General features: G+C 49.1%; 1 protein-coding gene across 1 annotated transcript in view; it reads right to left on the bottom strand.

The window, feature by feature from the left end:
* The window catches only part of peli1b (pellino E3 ubiquitin protein ligase 1b), a 41000-nt gene extending 27447 nt beyond the window's left edge, over nucleotides 1–13553 (bottom strand). The window contains exon 1 of the mRNA XM_041865089.2: nucleotides 13209–13553. The gene's annotated coding sequence lies outside the window, so the exon portion shown is untranslated. The remainder of the gene's footprint in view (nucleotides 1–13208) is intronic.
* Nucleotides 13554–15590: the final 2037 nt, after the last annotated feature.

The following is a 15590-nucleotide window of genomic DNA, read 5'->3' as shown; positions in this document are numbered from 1 at the left end:
ACTTAGCCAATTCTCCCACACAGACACCAACTCGTCTGACGGAAATGTATCAGAATAGTTCAATTGTACCCATTGCCAAGCGTCTGACCTAAAAAAAGTGTCTCCAGAATGTAGGTAAATGTATGAAAGTTGAATGACGCTTTCACAATTCCAGAACTTTTCACAATTTCAAACATTTCTCAGGCTTTCAATCAATCTCACTGTCTGTATATGTCTGTGTGTCTGTCTCTGTGATAGATCAGAGAATGAGGAAGTTTGCGATTGAGATAACCCCCATCTATCTATCATCTTTCTGAGCAGGTTGAATTCCTCGTCCTCAGTATTAAATTAGCTTGGTTAAATAAACCACGGCCCAGCTGGAAAGGACACGGGACCCGCTTGTCAAGAGAATCTGAGACCAATCGGTGCCATTCCCACGACAACTGGGTCATCTGTGGCAGCTGAGGTCCTGGATGACTGGACGTTTTCCCATTGGAGGAATGGACTGACTGACCACAGTAAGTAAGTAAGTAGCGTTGCACGAGCCTTGGCTTGTACGAGCCGGAACGGCTCATAGGAGCAGGAGCCTATCTCCTGTTTCTGTAGCGAGGCAGCGTGATGTACCAGTACACCCCCTGGACAGGACACTAGTCTATCTCAGGGCCTTACCCCCAATCTATCTCCTTAATGCTGAGTGCCAAGCAGAACTCCCAACCTTCCAATCTCAGGGCCTTACCCCCAATCTATCTCCTTAATGCTGAGTGCCAAGCAGAACTCCCAACCTTCCAATCTCAGGGCCTTACCCCCAATCTATCTCCCTTAATGCTGAGTGCCAAACAGAACTCCCAACCTTCCAATCTCAGGGCCTTACCCCCAATCTATCTCCCTTAATGCTGAGTGCCAAGCAGAACTCCCAACCTTCCAATCTCAGGGCCTTACCCCCAATCTATCTCCTTAATGCTGAGTGCCAAGCAGAACTCCCAACCTTCCAATCTCAGGGCCTTACCCCCAATCTATCTCCTTAATGCTGAGTGCCAAGCAGAACTCCCAACCTTCCAATCGCAGGGCCTTACCCCCAATCTATCTCCTTAATGCTGAGTGCCAAGCAGAACTCCCAACCTTCCAATCTCAGGGCCTTACCCCCAATCCATCTCCTTAATGCTGAGTGCCAAGCAGAACTCCCAACCTTCCAATCTCAGGGCCTTACCCCCAATCTATCTCCTTAATGCTGAGTGCCAAGCAGAACTCCCAACCTTCCAATCTCAGGGCCTTACCCCCAATCTATCTCCTTAATGCTGAGTGCCAAGCAGAACTCCCAACCTTCCAATCTCAGGGCCTTACCCCCAATCTATCTCCCTTAATGCTGAGTGCCAAGCAGAACTCCCAACCTTCCAATCTCAGGGCCTTACCCCCAATCTATCTCCTTAATGCTGAGTGCCAAGCAGAACTCCCAACCTTCCAATCTCAGGGCCTTACCCCCAATCTATCTCCTTAATGCTGAGTGCCAAGCAGAACTCCCAACCTTCCAATCTCAGGGCCTTACCCCCAATCTATCTCCTTAATGCTGAGTGCCAAGCAGAACTCCCAACCTTCCAATCTCAGGGCCTTACCCCCAATCTATCTCCTTAATGCTGAGTGCCAAGCAGAACTCCCAACCTTCCAATCTCAGGGCCTTACCCCCAATCTATCTCCTTAATGCTGAGTGCCAAGCAGAACTCCCAACCTTCCAATCTCAGGGCCTTACCCCCAATCTATCTCCCTTAATGCTGAGTGCCAAGCAGAACTCCCAACCTTCCAATCTCAGGGCCTTACCCCCAATCTATCTCCTTAATGCTGAGTGCCAAGCAGAACTCCCAACCTTCCAATCTCAGGGCCTTACCCCCAATCTATCTCCTTAATGCTGAGTGCCAAGCAGAACTCCCCAACCTTCCAATCTCAGGGCCTTACCCCCCAATCTATCTCCTTAATGCTGAGTGCCAAGCAGAACTCCCAACCTTCCAATCTCAGGGCCTTACCCCCAATCTATCTCCTTAATGCTGAGTGCCAAGCAGAACTCCCAACCTTCCAATCTCAGGGCCTTACCCCCAATCTATCTCCTTAATGCTGAGTGCCAAGCAGAACTCCCAACCTTCCAATCTCAGGGCCTTACCCCCAATCTATCTCCTTAATGCTGAGTGCCAAGCAGAACTCCCAACCTTCCAATCTCAGGGCCTTACCCCCAATCTATCTCCTTAATGCTGAGTGCCAAGCAGTTACTGACTGACCACGGTGGAGGGAGGCAAATGAAGTAGACATTATCACAAGGTCTAATACACTTAACAGAGGGTGGATTTCAGCAGTGGTTGGTTCCCAAAGGCCTTTCAGACATTTATAACACACTCCAGATATTTAAAACTAGGGTTGCAAAAATTCCAGGAACTTTCAATAAAATTCCCTGGTTTTCCAGAAATCCTGGTTGGTGGATTCCCGGAATCAGGAGGGAATAAGAAGGAAATCTGGAATCCTCCAATCAGGATTTCTGGAAAACCAGAGAATTTATTGAAAGTTCCCAGAATTTGTGCAACCCTTTTTAAAACAATAGCCTATATGACTAACAGAAGAAAGACTTCCAATAGTGGACATGTTTCTTTGGACTGCTCAAATGTAGGTTCCAAAGGCAGAGGTTTATTTAATCTTCAACCCTTTATTCCATGAGATGGAATGGCTGTATCCTACCTGCACTCGTATTCAAAGCACCGTTTCTATCCCCTCAGCCCTGTCATATGCTGCGATGGGCCTGAAACGCAGGAAAACTACACAAGGCAGTGAAGGCACCAACCATAGCATAACAAGGTTCATGTAATTAGGTTCATTATAGAGACCCCCCACCTTCCATCCTCAAAGACCATCTGGCACCCATTATACAACCCCACCCTACGACCACCCTGTGGTTGTGTGTGTGTGTGGTTGTGTGTGTGTGTGTGTGTGTGTGTGTGTGTGTGTGTGTGTGTGTGTGTGTGCAGGCGTGGCCACATTAACAGTAAATGATGGTCACTAGGTAGGTCATCCCCATCAATAACACCCAGGGGAGAGGAGAGCGGGGCCTAGAGAAAGTTCCAGAAGGCAGTACTGGGATGTAGGCTACTGGTGACAGATGGAGAGACTGGGAGAGGAAGATGAGGGGAGGCGTTCAAGTTACAGGCTCATCAATAATTCACTGAGGTGAACACAGACCGACAGCAGACAGACAACAAACAGCACACACATCGCATGCCCTCAAAACCACACGGCGGTCACATGAGCACACTCACACTCTGTCTGGGTACTACTTCCTGCCAGTAGAGAACACTACTTCCTGCCAGTAGAGAACACACTATGTGACCTTCCCAACCACCCATTCCAGTGACCAGCAGCGTGGGGAAAGTGTGTGTGGCTCACTTGACTCACTCTGCACAGGAAGATAACAGGGGGGGCAGGAAACAAGCAGCAGTGATGGGAGGGAGGAGAGACTACTGACCTGATAGGGGCAGACTGGCTTGCCAAAGCTGATCCTAGATCTGTGTCTAAAGCGCAACCTGTACTGGCAGCAGCAGCCCCTGAGAGGGAGGGAGGAGAGACTGGGGTATATGAGGAGGAGGGAGGGAGGGAGGAGAAACTGGGGGATATGGGAGGAGAGAGGGAGGGAGGGAGGAGAAACTGGGGATATGGGGAGGAGGGAGGGAGGGAGGAGAAACTGGGGGATATGGGGAGAGGGAGGGAGGGAGGAGAAACTGGGGTATATGGGGAGGAGAGAGGGAGGGAGGGAGGAGAAACTGGGGGATATGGGGAGGAGGGAGGGAGGGAGGAGAAACTGGGGGATATGGGGAGGAGGGAGGGAGGGAGGAGAAACTGGGGTATATGGGGAGGAGGGAGGGAGGAGAAACTGGGGTATATGGGGAGGAGGGAGGGAGGAGAAACTGGGGTATATGGGGGGAGGAGGGAGGGAGGGAGGGAGGAGAAACTGGGGTATATGGGGAGGAGGGAGGGAGGGAGGGAGGAGAAACTGGGGGATATGGGGAGGAGGGAGGGAGGGAGGAGAAACTGGGGGGATATGGGGAGGAGGGAGGGAGGGAGGAGAAACTGGGGGATATGGGGAGGAGGGAGGAGGGAGGGAGGAGAAACTGGGGGATATGGGGAGGAGGGAGGGAGGGAGGGAGGAGAAACTGGGGTATATGGGGAGGAGGGAGGGAGGGAGGAGAAACTGGGGGATATGGGGAGGAGGGAGGGAGGGAGGGAGGAGAAACTGGGGGATATGGGGAGGAGGGAGGGAGGGAGGGAGGAGAAACTGGGGTATATGGGGAGGAGGGAGGGAGGGAGGAGAAACTGGGGGATATGGGGAGGAGGGAGGGAGGGAGGAGAAACTGGGGGATATGGGGAGGAGGGAGGGAGGGAGGAGAAACTGGGGGATATGGGGAGGAGGGAGGGAGGGAGGAGAGAGGGAGGGAGGGAGGAGAAACTGGGGGATATGGGGAGGAGGGAGGGAGGGAGGGAGGAGAAACTGGGGGATATGGGGAGGAGCTACTACTACCAGCACTCCTCTCTAACCCTAGCTACTACTACCAGCACTCCTCTCTAACCCTAGCTACTACTACCAGCACTCCTCTCTAACCCTAACTACTACTACCAGCACTCCTCTCTAACCCTAGCTACTACTACCAGCACTCCTCTCTAACCCTAGCTACTACTACCAGCACTCCTCTCTAACCCTAACTACTACTACCAGCACTCCTCTCTAACCCTAGCTACTACTACCAGCACTCCTCTCTAACCCTAGCTACTACTACCAGCACTCCTCTCTAACCCTAACTACTACTACCAGCACTCCTCTCTAACCCTAGCTACTACTACCAGCACTCCTCTCTAACCCTAACTACTACTACCAGCACTCCTCTCTAACCCTAGCTACTACTACCAGCACTCCTCTCTAACCCTAACTACTACTACCAGCACTCCTCTCTAACCCTAACTACTACTACCAGCACTCCTCTCTAACCCTAGCTACTACTACCAGCACTCCTCTCTAACCCTAGCTACTACTACCAGCACTCCTCTCTAACCCTAACTACTACTACCAGCACTCCTCTCTAACCCTAGCTACTACTACCAGCACTCCTCTCTAACCCTAACTACTACTACCAGCACTCCTCTCTAACCCTAACTACTACTACCAGCACTCCTCTCTAACCCTAGCTACTACTACCAGCACTCCTCTCTAACCCTAACTACTACTACCAGCACTCCTCTCTAACCCTAACTACTACTACCAGCACTCCTCTCTAACCCTAGCTACTACTACCAGCACTCCTCTCTAACCCTAGCTACTACTACCAGCACTCCTCTCTAACCCTAGCTACTACTACCAGCACTCCTCTCTAACCCCTAGCTACTACTACCAGCACTCCTCTCTAACCCTAGCTACTACTACCAGCACTCCTCTCTAACCCTAGCTACTACTACCAGCACTCCTCTCTAACCCTAGCTACTACTACCAGCACTCCTCTCTAACCCTAGCTACTACTACCAGCACTCCTCTCTAACCCTAGCTACTACTACCAGCACTCCTCTCTAACCCTAGCTACTACTACCAGCACTCCTCTCTAACCCTAGCTACTACTACCAGCACTCCTCTCTAACCCTAGCTACTACTACCAGCACTCCTCTCTAACCCTAGCTACTACTACCAGCACTCCTCTCTAACCCTAGCTACTACTACCAGCACTCCTCTCTAACCCTAGCTACTACTACCAGCACTCCTCTCTAACCCTAGCTACTACTACCAGCACTCCTCTCTAACCCTAACTACTACTACCAGCACTCCTCTCTAACCCTAGCTACTACTACCAGCACTCCTCTCTAACCCTAGCTACTACTACCAGCACTCCTCTCTAACCCTAGCTACTACTACCCAGCACTCCTCTCTAACCCTAGCTACTACTACCAGCACTCCTCTCTAACCCTAGCTACTACTACCAGCACTCCTCTCTAACCCTAGCTACTACTACCAGCACTCCTCTCTAACCCTAGCTACTACTACCAGCACTCCTCTCTAACCCTAGCTACACTACCAGCACTCCTCTCTAACCCTAGCTACTACTACCAGCACTCCTCTCTAACCCTAGCTACTACTACCAGCACTCCTCTCTAACCCTAGCTACTACTACCAGCACTCCTCTCTAACCCTAGCTACTACTACCAGCACTCCTCTCTAACCCTAGCTACTACTACCAGCACTCCTCTCTAACCCTAGCTACTACTACCAGCACTCCTCTCTAACCCTAGCTACTACTACCAGCACTCCTCTCTAACCCTAGCTACTACTACCAGCACTCCTCTCTAACCCTAGCTACTACTACCAGCACTCCTCTCTAACCCTAGCTACTACTACCAGCACTCCTCTCTAACCCTAGCTACTACTACCAGCACTCCTCTCTAACCCTAGCTACTACTACCAGCACTCCTCTCTAACCCTAGCTACTACTACCAGCACTCCTCTCTAACCCTAGCTACTACTACCAGCACTCCTCTCTAACCCTAGCTACTACTACCAGCACTCCTCTCTAACCCTAGCTACTACTACACAGCACTCCTCTCTAACCCTAGCTACTACTACCAGCACTCCTCTCTAACCCTAACTACTACTACCAGCACTCCTCTCTAACCCTAGCTACTACTACCAGCACTCCTCTCTAACCCTAGCTACTACTACCAGCACTCCTCTCTAACCCTAACTACTACTACCAGCACTCCTCTCTAACCCTAACTACTACTACCAGCACTCCTCTCTAACCCTAACTACTACTACCAGCACTCCTCTCTAACCCTAACTACTACTACTACCAGCACTCCTCTCTAACCCTAACTACTACTACCAGCACTCCTCTCTAACCCTAGCTACTACTACCAGCACTCCTCTCTAACCCTATACTACTACCAGCACTCCTCTCTAACCCTAGCTACTACTACCAGCACTCCTCTCTAACCCTAACTACTACTACCAGCACTCCTCTCTAACCCTACTACTACTACCAGCACTCCTCTCTAACCCTAGCTACTACTACCAGCACTCCTCTCTAACCCTAGCTACTACTACCAGCACTCCTCTCTAACCCTAACTACTACTACCAGCACTCCTCTCTAACCCTAGCTACTACTACCAGCACTCCTCTCTAACCCTAGCTACTACTACCAGCACTCCTCTCTAACCCTAGCTACTACTACCAGCACTCCTCTCTAACCCTACTACTACTACCAGCACTCCTCTCTAACCCTACACTACCAGCACTCCTCTCTAACCCTAGCTACTACTACCAGCACTCCTCTCTAACCCTAACTACTACTACCAGCACTCCTCTCTAACCCTAGCTACTACTACCAGCACTCCTCTCTAACCCTAGCTACTACTACCAGCACTCCTCTCTAACCCTAGCTACTACTACCAGCACTCCTCTCTAACCCTAGCTACTACTACCAGCACTCCTCTCTAACCCTAACTACTACTACCAGCACTCCTCTCTAACCCTAACTACTACTACCAGCACTCCTCTCTAACCCTAACTACTACTACCAGCACTCCTCTCTAACCCTAGCTACTACTACCAGCACTCCTCTCTAACCCTAACTACTACTACCAGCACTCCTCTCTAACCCTAACTACTACTACCAGCACTCCTCTCTAACCCTAGCTACTACTACCAGCACTCCTCTCTAACCCTAGCTACTACTACCAGCACTCCTCTCTAACCCTAGCTACTACTACCAGCACTCCTCTCTAACCCTAGCTACTACTACCAGCACTCCTCTCTAACCCTAGCTACTACTACCAGCACTCCTCTCTAACCCTAGCTACTACTACCAGCACTCCTCTCTAACCCTAACTACTACTACCAGCACTCCTATCTAACCCTAGCTACTACTACCAGCACTCCTCTCTAACCCTAGCTACTACTACCAGCACTCCTCTCTAACCCTAGCTACTACTACCAGCACTCCTCTCTAACCCTAGCTACTACTACCAGCACTCCTCTCTAACCCTAACTACTACTACCAGCACTCCTCTCTAACCCTAACTACTACTACCAGCACTCCTCTCTAACCCTAGCTACTACTACCAGCACTCCTCTCTAACCCTAACTACCAGCACTCCTCTCTAACCCTAGCTACTACTACCAGCACTCCTCTCTAACCCTAGCTACTACTACCAGCACTCCTCTCTAACCCTAGCTACTACTACCAGCACTCCTCTCTAACCCTAGCTACTACTACCAGCACCCTCTCTAACCCCTAACTACTACCAGCACTCCTCTCTAACCCTAACTACTACTACCAGCACTCCTCTCTAACCCTAGCTACTACTACCAGCACTCCTCTCTAACCCTAACTACTACTACCAGCACTCCTCTCTAACCCTAGCTACTACTACCAGCACTCCTCTCTAACCCTAGCTACACCAGCACTCCTCTCTAACCCTAACTACTACTACCAGCACTCCTCTCTAACCCTAGCTACTACTACCAGCACTCCTCTCTAACCCTAGCTACTACTACCAGCACTCCTCTCTAACCCTACTACTACACTACCAGCACTCCTCTCTAACCCTAACTACTACTACCAGCACTCCTCTCTAACCCTAGCTACTACTACCAGCACTCCTCTCTAACCCTAGCTACTACTACCAGCACTCCTCTCTAACCCTAGCTACTACTACCAGCACTCCTCTCTAACCCTACTACTACCAGCACTCCTCTCTAACCCTAGCTACTACTACCAGCACTCCTCTCTAACCCTAGCTACTACTACCAGCACTCCTCTCTAACCCTAGCTACTACTACCAGCACTCCTCTCTAACCCTAACTACCAGCACTCCTCTCTAACCCTAGCTACTACTACCAGCACTCCTCTCTAACCCTAACTACTACTACCAGCACTCCTCTCTAACCCTAGCTACTACTACCAGCACTCCTCTCTAACCCTAGCTACTACTACCAGCACTCCTCTCTAACCCTAGCTACTACTACCAGCACTCCTCTCTAACCCTAGCTACTACTACCAGCACTCCTCTCTAACCCTAACTACCAGCACTCCTCTCTAACCCTAACTACTACTACCAGCACTCCTCTCTAACCCTAACTACTACTACCAGCACTCCTCTCTAACCCTAGCTACTACTACCAGCACTCCTCTCTAACCCTAACTACTACTACCAGCACTCCTCTCTAACCCTAACTACTACTACCACTCCGCTCTTTGTTTTTCCACTTTCCAAATCTGATGGTGAAAGTCGAAGACAACATCATAAATGCTGTGTTTACAACACAAACTACTTAATTTCAGTAAGGCTAACCTTATTGGAGTAGAGTGGAGTCGCTCCTAAATGCTGATCTTGGGTCAGTTTTGCATCCCCCCCCCCTCCCCCTCATGGTTTTAGTTAGGATTGGGGGAAAGCTGAGCCTAGATTTGTAATAATAAAAAATAATATGCCATTTAGCAGACGCTTTTATCCAAAGCGACTTACAGTCATGTGTGCATAAATGTTTTACGTATGGGTGGTCCCGGGGATCGAACCCACTACCCTGGCGTTACAAGCGCCGTGCTCTACCAGCTGAGCTACAGAGGACCACAGGGGAAACATCCCCCCGGAGCAGCATTTGTAATGTTGTGAGCTGCTTCAGGACACCAACAGACAGACAGACTTGGGGTTATTATTCGGTTTTTCCCCGTTAAAATGTTTCTCCAGTCAGGTGCAGAAGAAAACTGCCACAGTGTCCTGATTTGAAGTTGCTGATGATGTTTTACCGGGCCTTTGTCTTTCTTACCCCACTAACTGAAACGGCAGTAAAAACATGCTCACTGTCTGACCCACTTTCCATGACAAACCCCCGTAATCCTCCATCTCACATGCACAAACGCACGCCCAGCACACTGAATGGAGTGAATAAGCTGAAGTGGAGAGCAGTGTGCCAAGCTTCACACACTGCAGAGTGTAGCCTACAGCCTAGCCTAAGCTGCTCAGATGTCCCAAGCCTCATACACCCACAGTTACGACCTGGAAAACTACCCAGGCATTCCGTCCAGAGTACAGACTCATACAGTGTGCACACACACAGGCCAAACACACAAACTAAACGCACACAGGCCAAACGCACACAGGCCAAACACACACAGGCCAAACACACACAGGCCAAACGCACACAGGCCAAACGCACACAGGCCAAACGCACACAGGCCAAACACACACAGGCCAAACACACACAGGCCAAACACACACAGGCCAAACACACACAGGCCAAACACACACAGGCCAAACACACACAGGCCAAACACACACAGGCCAAACACACACAGGCCAAACACACACAGGCCAAACACACAGGCCCACAGTGTGCACAAACACACAGTACCAAGCCTCATGACGCAACAGCTCCCGAGAATAGCTCATTTACACACACAGGAATGCCCAAATTGAAAACCGGATTGATGGATAGACAGGGGTTCCTACGGACACGCTGGATAGACAGGGGTTCCTGTGCACACGCTGGATAGATAGGGGTTCCTGTGGACACGCTGGATAGACAGGGGTTCCTGCGGACACGCTGGATAGACAGGGGTTCCTACGGACACGCTGGATAGACAGGGGTTCCTACGGACACGCTGGATAGACAGGGGTTCCTACGGACACGCTGGATAGACAGGGGTTCCTACGGACACGCTGGATAGACAGGGGTTCCTACGGACACGCTGGATAGACAGGGGTTCCTACGGACACGCTGGATAGGCAGGGGTTCCTACGGACACGCTGGATAGGCAGGGGTTCCTACGGACACGCTGGATAGACAGGGGTTCCTACGGACACGCTGGATAGGCAGGGGTTCCTACGGACACGCTGGATAGACAGGGGTTCCTACGGACACGCTGGATAGACAGGGGTTCCTACGGACACGCTGGATAGACAGGGGTTCCTGCGGACACGCTGGATAGACAGGGGTTCCTGTGGACACGCTGGATAGACAGGGGTTCCTACGGACACGCTGGATAGACAGGGGTTCCTGTGGACACGCTGGATAGACAGGGGTTCCTGTGGACACGCTGGATAGACAGGGGTTCCTACGGACACGCTGGATAGCCAGGGGTTCCTACGGACACGCTGGATAGACAGGGGTTCCTGTGGACACGCTGGATAGACAGGGGGTTCCTACAGGGGTTCCTACGGACACGCTGGATAGACAGGGGTTCCTGCGGACACGCTGGATAGACAGGGGTTCCTGCGGACACGCTGGATAGACAGGGGTTCCTGCGGACACGCTGGATAGACAGGGGTTCCTACGGACACGCTGGATAGACAGGGGTTCCTACGGACACGCTGGATAGACAGGGGTTCCTACGGACACGCTGGATAGACAGGGGTTCCTACGGACACGCTGGATAGACAGGGGTTCCTACGGACACGCTGGATAGACAGGGGTTCCTACGGACACGCTGGATAGACAGGGGTTCCTACGGACACGCTGGATAGACAGGGGTTCCTGTGCACACGCTGGATAGATAGGGGTTCCTGTGGACACGCTGGATAGACAGGGGTTCCTACGGACACGCTGGATAGACAGGGGTTCCTCGCTGGATAGACGGTTCCTGTGGACACGCTGGATAGGCAGGGGTTCCTACGGACACGCTGGATAGACAGGGGTTCCTACGGACACGCTGGATAGCCAGGGGTTCCTACGGATACGCTGGATAGGCAGGGGTTCCTACGGACACGCTGGATAGACAGGGGTTCCTACGGACACGCTGGATAGGCAGGGGTTCCTACGGACACGCTGGATAGCCAGGGGTTCCTACGGATACGCTGGATAGGCAGGGGTTCCTACGGACACGCTGGATAGACAGGGGTTCCTACGGATACGCTGGATAGGCAGGGGTTACTACGGATACACGGTGCCGTTTCATCTATTAAGACATCAGACCTCTCCGTTCCCGTCTGTCTGATCCCATCAGGATTTAACTCCGGTTTCCTGACTGAAACTGACATGCACAGTGCCTGTGTGTGTGTGTGTGTCTTACACAGCTAAAACTGATGCAAATGTAAGCTGATACCTACATCAGGCAGTCATCCTCTGACTGACCACAAGCTGGGTTTTATCTGAAGACCTGATTTAGAGACAGATTCAATAGATGACAGACCCCCTCAGACCCTCTGGAGTGGAAAGGGGTGTGTGTGTATTACTGTCCTTGTGGGTACCGGAAATCCCCAGAAGTCTCCACAAGGATAGTAAAACAAGGAACATTCTCCCTTGTGGGGTCATTTCCCACGTCCCCATGAAGACAAAGGCTATTTTAATCTTAGGGGTTAGGTTGAGTGTTATGGTTACATTTAGGAGTTAGGGGTTAAGGTTAGGTTAGGTTAAATAGGATTTTGAATGGAAATCAATTGTAGGTACCCACAAGGATAGTAAAACATATTGTGTGTGTGTGTGTACAATCTCAAGTTCACAAACAAAAGATATTCTGGCCAAAAATCCGTTTGTAAACAACATGTTGACCTTTGGCAATGCAATGATGGCAACGTTTGTAGCTAAACAACAATAGCTGACTGGCAAGTCAAATCACCATTCGAGCTATTGATCCGCAATAAAATAAGAGATAAGATAATTGGAAAGAGGGAACCGAACGATTGATACGACAACAGGACATGGATGTCAAAAAGGCTGATCCAAGTCATCGCCAGACCGGACCAACAAAGGCAGAAACAGGGCTAGCCAGCAGACCAGAGGCTTGAACAAGGGGCTGACGTCCCATTCCAACTTTCATTCAAAACCTAGTTTTTTAGCTAGTAGCTCAGTTGGTAGACAAAGCCGGAATAGTGCGTTCGATTCCTGGGACCACCCATGCGTAAAAATTTATGCATTTATTGCTAAATAGCTTTGGATAAAATATTATTATAATATTACAACGACCCAAAAATAAATAGTTATGACTAACGTTAAGAGAATATTGGGTTATAGCCTAAATTATTACCATTATTAGTTAGCTAGGTTGAGAGGAATCACTAGCTACCTGGTACATCTCTCCACCAGCTAGCAAGCAATCATATTAACGTTAGCTAGCTATCTAGCGGGTTCACAAAGGAAAACAGGAGTTTGTCAACTGATTGGCAAGCTAATATGGTCAGCGATCTTCTGTAAATGGGAGGAAGGCTAGCCTTAGCTAGTTCTACTTACAGCGGAGTCGATGGTGTGGTTGTTCCCGTCGATTCTCTCCTCCTCACCGCTCAGTGACAGCAATCTACCACCAGCCGCTTCAGCCCAACTTCGTTTGGCTAGCTCGCTTGCTAACTAACAAAGGCAATTTGTCAACAAATCTCTCAACGTTTGAGACAAAAACGAGTCAGAATGGCCAATCCTACAACGTTTCGTGGTGGCTTTCTTCCTGTACAAAGTGAAATTCCCCAAAAGGTAAAAAAATTTTTTTTAATGCTTCGCTCTCCGTGCGGACACGACAGCAGAGTAATATGTTGGACATAAACAGAGACGTCTCGCTTTGAGTTGTATCGTACTCTGATCGGAGAAAAAACCTGCTGCGTATGATGCGAAAGGGATTGTGGATATCGTAGTTGAGCTCTCGACCTAACGAGCCACCACATAGTATCTAAACCTGTCTTTGAAGCCACCATGCAAGTACTTGTTTTGGAATGTGAAGTGCAAATTGTTTATATATTATTCATTCATGTTGTAGCCTACATCTAATGTAATGAAATTGAGTAAAACCACGCAGTCCGTCAAAAGAACAAGACAGCAGAAAAGGGCAATATAATATGGCTCATTCAGGTGAACCTAGTGTAATTTACTGCCCTTATTTTACATTTTAGCTGACACTCTTATCCAGAGCGATTTACAGTTTTTTTAGTGAGTGCATACATTTTCATACTGGCCCCCCGTGGGAATCGAACCCACAACCTTGGCGTTGCAAACGCCATGCTCTACCAACTGAGCTACATGGGACTGTGTGGCAAGGCAGGAACCAAAGTGTTGGTCAGTGTTTCCCAGGGGACCCTAATTACTGGGGAGCATTTAAAACGGTATTAAACCACACCTCATAAACTTGTCCAGATTAGAGTTTTTGTTCCCTGAAGGTCATGTGTGGTCTGTGCTGAATGGTTGCTATGTACATTTATGCTGTGGGGTGTGGTCCTGTGATCTGAGATGTTATGTTTATTTGTCAGTGCTTGTTCGTAGCAAGCTGTAGGCCATGCTCTACCCTGTAGCTCAGTTGGTAGAGCATGGCGCTTGCAACGCCAGGGTTGTGGGTTCGTTTCCCACGGGGGGCCAGTATGAAAAATATATGCACTCACTAACTGTAAGTCACTCTGGATAAGAGCGTCTGCTAAATGACTAAAATGTATTTATTTTTTTAAAGAAATGAATATTATGTTTCTGGGTCTGTTGATAGATCCTAACTCTCAAACTAGGCAGCATGTCAATAGTCATCGCTTGCGATACTGCTTTCAAAACATATGGCACTTTCATCAGCGAGGAAATAATCTTTCAAATTAAAAAGATACTTACTGTAACAGGTTAGCACAGATCCATACATATATGGGTGCCTCTATCCACCAAAACTACACTTCCGCAACACTTCCCGAGATACGCTTCACACAGGTGTTCGGAGCACGCTAGATAGCTAATTTAGCACAGGTGGTCGCCTCTGTCTTCCGTCTGTTTTCCATCAACACGCACTGTAACATGGAGATATGGCTGTATGGAAACCCTAACCCTAACCCTACGAGGGTGTGTATCAATTTAACCTTTTATTTTATTTAATTTTTTTATTGCTGATATGAAAGATAAGGTCCTTATGCAAAAGTAAAAGGACTTTATGGGTTGACTGGCCCTCCGCTATCGCGCCGGTCTGAACAAAGCCATCTACCTGCACATTGACTCTGTACCGGTAACCCCTGTATATAGCCTTTTTTACTGTTATTTTATTGTTGCTCTTTAATTATTTGTTATTTTTCTATTTGCTTATTCTTTTCATTTTAATTTATTTATTGTTTACTTCAATTTATTTTGAAAAATACTTTCTTAACACTTGTTTTTTCTTAAAACTGCATTGTTGGTTAAGGGCTTGTAAGTAAGCATTTCACTGTAAGGTCTACACCTGTTGTATTCGGCGCATGTGACAAATATAATTTGATTTGATTTGACCTGTTACTGTATTCATGATTCAGCACTGCCTGCCTTATTGCTTAAGAGTAGATCTTGGGCTCGATAGATCCCAGCCGAGATATAGTCTCGCTATACTCCAGACCTTCATGCCACACAGATGAATCTTTGTATACATGGCAAATTCCCTCAATACAGTATACTATATAGGGAATAATAGGCTGCCAATTTCATTAGGGACTCTCTCTCTCCCACAGAGGAGTTTGAGAGAGGCTGTAGCAAGCCTCCGAAGCCTGGGTGCATGGGGCTCACGGTCTACTGCCCTCACAGCCGATGGTGGACACTCATCGTGTGTGACAAATATGTCACCCGGGTGAACCTATTCTATAGATGCCAGCACTATAGATGTCAATGGAAGGGAGAAATTGAATGGAGTCCCAA

The sequence above is a fragment of the Coregonus clupeaformis genome, chromosome 37 (genome assembly GCF_020615455.1).
Source record: "Coregonus clupeaformis isolate EN_2021a chromosome 37, ASM2061545v1, whole genome shotgun sequence".
NCBI lineage: Eukaryota > Metazoa > Chordata > Actinopteri > Salmoniformes > Salmonidae > Coregonus > Coregonus clupeaformis.
Note: the sequence above shows the minus strand (reverse complement) of the source record. Positions and strands in the feature narration are given on the sequence as shown.